Here is a 7,980-nt window from a genome sequence, read left to right on the forward strand (position 1 = left end):
ACCACAAGAAATTGCGGGGAGGTGTGGATGTAGCCCAGTCCATCACACAGACCAGCCTCACCACCAGGCAACCAACATAATCAGGCATGGTGGCACAGTGAGAGAGTTGCTGCCTCACAGCACCAGAGACCCGGGCTCAATCCTGACGATGAGTGCTGTCTGTATGGAGTTTGTACATCCTCCCCGTGAATGCGTGGGTTTTCTCCGAGTGCTCTGGTTTCTTCCCACATTCCAAAGACATGCAGGTTCAAGATTCAAGAGAGTTTATTGTCATGTGTCCCAGATAGGACAATGAAATTCTTGCTTTGCTTCAGCACAACAGAATATAGTAGACATAAATAAATACAGAACAGATCAGTGTGACCATATACCATTGACTATATATATATATATATATATATATATCTACACGCATAAATGAGCAGATAAAGTGCAGTGGGCTATTAATGTTCAGAGTTTTGTTTGAGTTGTGTTTAATAGCCTGATGGCTGTGGGGAAGTTGCTATTCCTGAACCTGGATGTTGCAGATTTCAGGCTCCTGTACCTTCTACCTGAAGGTAGCGGGAGATGAGTGAGTGGCCAGGATGGTGTGGATCCTTGATGATGCTAGCAACCTTTTTGAGGCAGCATTTGTAGGTTTATTGGCTTCTGTAACTTGACCCTAGTGTGTAGGGTAGAACTACTATATGGGCTATTGCTGGTCGGAATGGACTCTGTGGGCCGATGGGCTGTTTCCATGCTGACTCTCTAAAGCTAGATTTTCATCCCAGTTATTCTATCTTCTCCCCTCGACTCTAGAGCAAAATATACAAATGATTGAAAGCACGGATCACCAGACCCAGGAAATAATTCTTCCCCATTGTTTTCTGACGACTGAGCGGGGCCGGTCCAACCATAAGTTAGAGTGTCCCGATCTTCCAACCTACCTCATTGTGGATTTAGACTTTATCTCTGCAACTATAATGAGCAAAACTGTAAAACTATATTCTGCACTCTGGTTTTTATCTCTTTACATTGCCTGTTGTACTTCTATATAAAGATAGACACAAAGTGCTGGAGCAACTCAGCAGTCCAGGCAGCATCTCTGGAGAAAAAGGATGGGTGACGTTTTGGGTCAGATTGTACTCGGGTATAGTATGATTTGGTCGGATAACATGTAAAATCTTTTTCCACTGTATCTCAGTGTAATGACAATAATGAACCAAACCAATACCTAACCCACCGTGATACTACAGGTTGAGTGGTAACAGAATGCATCAACTTCTGGCTCTATGGTGCTATCAATGAGCTGTAACTAAATGCCATATTGAGGAGGGAGGGGAAACCACCTGGTCCTGTACTCAGCCTCTGGAGAAAAGAAAAGCAGGTATGTTGTGAAAGAACTTTATAGCGATAGAGCACCTGACCCTTGACTTTCAGCCTTACTGTTGGCCACACAGTGACCCTTGACCTCCGGACCTGGCGGTGTCCACACAGTGACCCCTGACCTTCACCCCTGCCATTGTCCACACAGTGACCCTTGACCTTCAACCCTGCTGTTGTCCAGTGACCCTTGACCCTCAACCCTGCTGTTATTCACACAGTGACCCCTGACCTTCAGCAGTGCTGTTGTCCACACAGTGACCCTTGACTTTCAGACCTGATCTTGTCCACACAATCAGCGTTTTGACCTGATATATCAACTGTCCAGATCTGTAGTTGAAGTGACCCTTGGCCTCCAAATCTGTAGTTGTCCACACAGTGACCCTTGACCTCCAGGCCTGATGCTGTCCACTCAGTGGCCACTGGATGGCCTTGCCCGTTAGGCCTGATGTCAGGCCGACCTCTACAGTGAGCAACCTCCCCCAACTCTCCACCCTCATGGAGACTGCATCAGAGAGGTAAGGGCAGGTTCAGCCATGAAAATGGGGTGGGGCAGATGTCCCACCGCGCCCGACATGTCCCTCCCACACATGTCCCATGAGTCACCCTGTCTACCTCACTGGCCTCACTCAGCTGAGTCACAAGGTCCACCTCCACAGGCCAAGCCGTTCCAGAGCTGCTGTGTAGGAAGGAACTGCAGATGCTGGTTTACATCAAAGGTAGACACAAGATGGGGGAGTAACTCAGCGGGTCATGCAGCATCTCTGGAGGGACTGAGGGACGGACGGAGGGTCGGAAGAAGGGTCTCGACCCGAGGCGTTCGTTCTCTCCAGAAAAGCTACCTGCCCTGCCGAGTGACTCCAGCATGTCTATCTCCAGAGCTGCTGTGTTGTAGATATGCAGGGGGATGCCACCAATGGCGTGGAACTGAGATGAAGAGGCAAAGATGTCCCTGTTCAACCTTCAGCCATTTTCCAATCACATCACCACAGTGTCTTCCGTTCCGTGGGAGCTTACTGTGTGTTCGATCGGCTCCTGCTCTGCACCAGTGCAAGAGTACGTCATTGATTGTGAAATGTTTGGGGACAACAATCAGCCATGACCACATTGAATGGCGGTGCAGGCTCGAAGGGCCGAATGGCCTACTCCTGCACCTATTGTCTATTGTCTATTGGGAGGTTTGATTAATTGAACAATACAGCATGGAGAGAGGTCCTTCATCCCACCGAGTCACGCCAACCATCGATCACCCATTCACATTAGTTCCATGTTATCCCACCCAAGTTCCCATCCACTCCCCACACATTAGGAGCAACTTTACAGACCCAATTAACCTACAAACTCGCACGTCTTTGGGACGTGGGAGGAAACGTGGAGTAAACGTGCAAACTCCACACTGACGGCACCCGAGGAAAGGATCGACCCTGGGTCTCCGGTGCTTCGAGGCAGCAGCTCTACCAGCTGCGGCACTGTGCAAAGTATGATTGGCATTCAAGTCTCTCTTTCCCTTTAGCTTGTTGCTGTCACAGAATCTCGATCGCAGAGGAAGGAACCAAAGAAAGGAATAAATCCAGGGGAAACAGATAGAAAATGTAAAAATGAGCTGAGAGCATCGTTAGAGAGAAGTGGAGGAAAGAAAGGATATAATATGGATCAGGAGCAAGCAGAGAATACTAGCATAGTGGAGACACAAGGAACTGCAGATGCTGGAATCTTGAACACAGCACAAAGTGCTGGTGTAACTGAATGCGGCAGGCAGCATCTGTGGAGGATGATTCTGGTCAGGACCCTCCTTCAGACTAGAGATAAGCTTAACCTGGCAGCATATTCATCATGGACATTGTGGGCCAAAGGGCCTGTTTCTGTGCTGTACTGTTCTCGAGCAGATGAGGAGTACTGACCTGTCCATTTCCCCCATAGATATGTAGAAACAAAGAACCACAGATATTTTTTTACATAGAAAGACTGCTACTACTCGGGTCGAGGGGACTGTCGGGTCGGAGCGCCGCATCCCGCCCCACCTCACCCGTCCCGACGTAGTGCAGCCCATGGAGTGCAGCAGCAGTGCCTCGCCCGTGGACCCCGTTGGTCAGCAGCCCGGCCAGCTGTCTGACCTTCGGGAACTTCGCTTACCGCCGACACCACCACCCCTCCTTCTCATGGCCGATCATCAGTTCAACTCAGCGGGTCAGGCAGCAGCATCCCTGGCGAACATGCATAGGGGGCGTTTCAGGTCAGGACCCTTCTTCATGTTCTCCAGGGTTGCTGCTTGACCAACTGAGTTCCTCCAGCAGATTGATCGCTGCTCCAGACTGTTGCATGGATAGGGCAGGTTTAAAGGGATATGGGCCAAATGCAGGCAGATGGGACTAGTGTAGATGGGACTTGTTGGTCGGTGTGGGCAAGTTGGGCCGAAGGGCCTGTTTCCACACTGCATGACTCTGTGACTCCACGATTGCAGTATCTGCAGCCTCATGTGTCTCCATGAAACTCAGGGAAATGGATTAGAGACCAAGCATCGGCTTGCCGAAGGACCAAACAGGTCTGTGGTGCCATGATGCAAAAGCTTGCAAAAAGATGTCTTTCATCAGCAGTACATTGAGTAAAGCGAAGCAAACCTCAATCAAACTACAGATATTTAATTGTTCAACCCTCTCTCTGTACAATCAAGACCGAACTCAAGCAAGAGAGAAAAGGGAGAGTCCAACAGTTGTGGATGTCTGCAGGAACTGACTGTGAACATCCACGGCCTTTACAAAACCATGGGATGAAATAGTTGGTGGCATCTGTCTGAAGTGTTGTGAACTTAAAACACAAGTGATCATAAACAGATGCTATTATTTGTAATGTGTAGAAACCTTATCCATCAGCCGCCATGTCCAGATATTGTTTTGGAGTGCACAACTGCCCTTATCTCAGCTGAAACAGCGTCTGGGTTTTGATTAATCCAAGGGTTTATTTCTGTAGGGAGAGGATAAAAAGCAGAGAAGTTATGTTAAACTTGTCCTGAACCTGCACACTCTGCGGAGACGTGTGCGTATTTCTGTTACTCCCATCGTGAGAAGGCTATAGAGGCCCCTGAGAGAGGGGGCAACAGAAAAGAAAGATTTACAGGGGTGATACCAGAACTCCAAGGTTAGACAGCCAGGGAAAAATAAATAGGCAGGGTTTGCTTTCGCTTGCAAAGCAAAGATTGTAGAGGCAGCTAATAAAGTTCAGTAATGAGACGGGGGGGGGGGGGGGGGGGGGGGGGGGGGGGGGGGTGGGAGGGAGAGAGAGAGAGAGAGAGAGAGATAGAGAGAGAGAGAGAGAGAGAGAGAGAGAAGGAGAATGAGAGAGAGAGGGAGAGAGGGAAAGAGAGATGGGGGGGGAGAGGGAGCAAGGGAAATAGAGAGGGAGGGAGAGGGTGAGGGGAGAGAGAAGGAGAGGGAGGGAGGGGGAGAGGGAGAGAGGGAAAGAGAGGGAGGGAGAGGGGGAGAGGGGGGTGGAGAAAGGGAAGGAGAGAGGGGGGAGAGAGGGGAGAGAGGGGGAGAGAGGGAAGGGGAGGGAGAGAGGGGGAGAGGAAGGCAGAGAGGGAAGGAGAGAGGGAGGAAAGGAAAGTGGAGAGGGAGAGAGAGATGGAGAGAAAGAGTTAGAGTCTCCACTTGTAAAGGAACACAAAATATAGGTCATTAATTAAAGATAATTTACGAGAAGTGGGGAGAGTTCAAAAGAATCTGCTTCCTCTGGAAAGTGGGCGAATGTGGGAATCATTCTCCCAGGGAGACGTCCCAGCTGAACATGAGTTTAAGGAGAGGCTCAGAGGGAGTGATAGAGGCAATAGTGGTGGGGGGGGGGGGGGGGGGGGGGGGGGGGGGGGGAGGGGGGAGCTGGGTGGGAAGCTGAAAGACTGGGGTGGACTAAATGAACAAATATTTTGTAAACAGCAATAGAAAAGCATAAAGTAGATATAATATAATAATTCTATAATATGGGGCAGCACAGTGCCACAACTGGTAGAGCTGCTGTCTCAGCGCCATAGACCTGGGTTCAATCCTGACCTCGATCCTGATCCTGTCAGTGTGGAGTTTGCACGTTCTTCCCGTGACCGCGTGCGTATCTTCCGGTTGCTCCGGTTTTCTCCCACTTCCCAAGACGTGCTGGATTGTAGGTTAATTTTTTTTTTGTTTGGTTAAGTTTCGAGATACCGCGCGGGAACAGGCCCTTCGGCCCACCGAGCCCGCGCCGACCAGCGATCCACGTACATTAACATTATCACACACACGCTAGGGGACAATTTACATTTATACCAAGCCAATTAACCGACCAACCTGTACGTCTTTGGGGTGTGGGAGGAAACTGCAGATCCAGGAGAAAACCTACGCAGGCCACGGGGAGAAGGTACAAACTCCGTACAGCGAAGCACCCTTAATCAAGATTGAACCCGGGTCTCTGGGGCAGTAAGGCAACGACTCTACCGCTGCGCACCGTGCCACCCCTCAAGGGTCTGTTCCACTTGGGCGGCCTAATCTGCGAGTTTAGAAGAGTGTCTTCGACCTTCAAACATGCAGCATGGTCGACATGTGGTCCTAGGAGGTCCTATGAGGTCGCTGGAACTCTCCTTCATGCTCGAGGGAAGTTCCTGAATACTCGTGGCCTCAGCTAGGTCGCGGAAAAGTTTTCAGCATGTCGAAAATTTTTCCGCAAGTAAAATTTGGTCTGCATGGTTCTTTTGAACTCGTAGTGCAGTGGAGTGGGGTCGCTATTTAGTTACAGGCAGTTGAGGGCAGCCGTAGGCAATCTCCTTCGCTGACCGGGCATTTTAATTGGCTCATTGGAGTTTTCAGGACCAGGGAAAATGCCCACTAAACTTTATTATACTTCTTAAAAGTGTCTCCACTCCTTCTTCCTCCTTCACCCCCTTCTCTCCCTTTCTCCCTCTCTTCTCTCCCCCTCTCTCCCCCTCCTCTCCCTTTCCCCCCCTCTCTCCCCCTCTCCCCCCCACCCCCTCCACGCTCTCTAAAGGACTTACCATACAGTGTGGCAGCCGTTTATCTTCTTCTTCATCGCAGGTGTGAATTTCAGCCAGAGCTCCCCCGCTTTCCCTGACCCCCGCCTTTGCGATGTGTTTGTGTGTGTGCGTGTGTGTGTGTGTGTGTTTGTGTGTGTGTGCGTGTGTGTGTTCGTGTGTGTGTGTGTGTGTGTGCGTGTGTGTGTGTGTGTTCGTGTGTGTGTGTGTGTGTGTGTGTGTGTGTGTGTGCGTGTGTGTGTGTGTGTGTGTGTGTGTGTGTGCGTGTGTGTGTGTGCGTGCGTGTGTGTGTGTGTGTGTGTGTGTTCGTGTGTGTGTGTGCCGTTGGTCGATCCAGCTCGCGGTTTCAACCCGGACGGTCGATCCAGCTCGTGGCTTTCCAGGCGAGTGCCCTCGAGCTTGAAGGTCGAAGACACTCTTCTTAACTCGCGGATTAGGTCGCCCAAGTGGGACGGCCCCTTGAATTGCCCCATGGGTGCAGGGAACAGATAGACAAAGTGAAATAACATAGCTCTAGTGTGAATGGGTGACTGATGGTTGGTGTGGACTCAGTGAACCAAGTGGCCTGCTTCCACGCGGCATCTTTAAACTAAAGTACTTATGACCACTAATTGAAAATCCTGACAATGTGGATTGGACAGGAATGTAATTTGAACTGTCAGCCTGGAAGAGATTAGGTATTTACACCCACCCTCAGACCTTTCAGTTTTCCACAGTAGCGCAGCGGTGGAGTTGCTGCTTTACAGTGCCGGAGACCCGAGTTCGATCCTGACTACGGGTGCTGTCTGTACGGAGTTTGTACGTTCTCCCCGTGACCCGCGTGGGTTTTCTCCGGGAGTTCCGGTTTCCTCTCACACTCCAAAGGCTTGAGGGTTAATTGGTTTGTTAAAATTGTACATCGTCCCTAGGGTGTGTAGGGCGGTGTTAATGTGCCGAGATCGCTGGTTGCGTGCGGACTCAGTGGGCCGAAGGGCCTGTTTCCGTGCTGTATCATTAAACTTAACTAAACTGAATTTACAAAGCCCTTCACACGACAGCAGACATCACAATGAATCAGATACGAATGCCCCTGTTTCGCTGCAGGACGAAGCGGACAAAAGAGTTATCAAACAATTCTTTCCACACTTCCTCCTTCCCTGCAACTTATCATGCTTGATTGAAGCCTCGCCAACAGTCTGTCTGTCTTTTCGGCTTTTGTTGTTGTTTTTTTAGTGTGTTTTAAAAATCTGTGTTAATGTTCTGTGGTTTGTTTTATGTGGGGGAGGGGGTCGGGGGAACACTTTTTCAATCTCATACCTTGCCGGTGGATCATATCTCCGGTCGCTCTGCAGCCTAACACCATGGAGCTGGCGGCCTTGCTCGGGACTGACTTTGAGCCCCATCGGACTTACCATCGGAGCCTGCGATCCCTTGCCTGGGATCGACGCTCTAACCGCCACCTGTGGATTTCACCATTGAGGAGCTTGCCGTCTTGGTGAAAGGGTTTGTAACAGAGAGAGAATAACAACATGTGAAAAACATTTGGACAGGTACACGGATAGGAAAAGTTTTGAGGGACATGGGTCAAACGTGCGGAGATGGGACTGGGTACCTTAGTTGGGCTACCTTGG

The sequence above is a fragment of the Amblyraja radiata genome, chromosome 20 (genome assembly GCF_010909765.2).
Source record: "Amblyraja radiata isolate CabotCenter1 chromosome 20, sAmbRad1.1.pri, whole genome shotgun sequence".
In the NCBI taxonomy this organism is placed as follows: Eukaryota; Metazoa; Chordata; class Chondrichthyes; order Rajiformes; family Rajidae; genus Amblyraja; species Amblyraja radiata.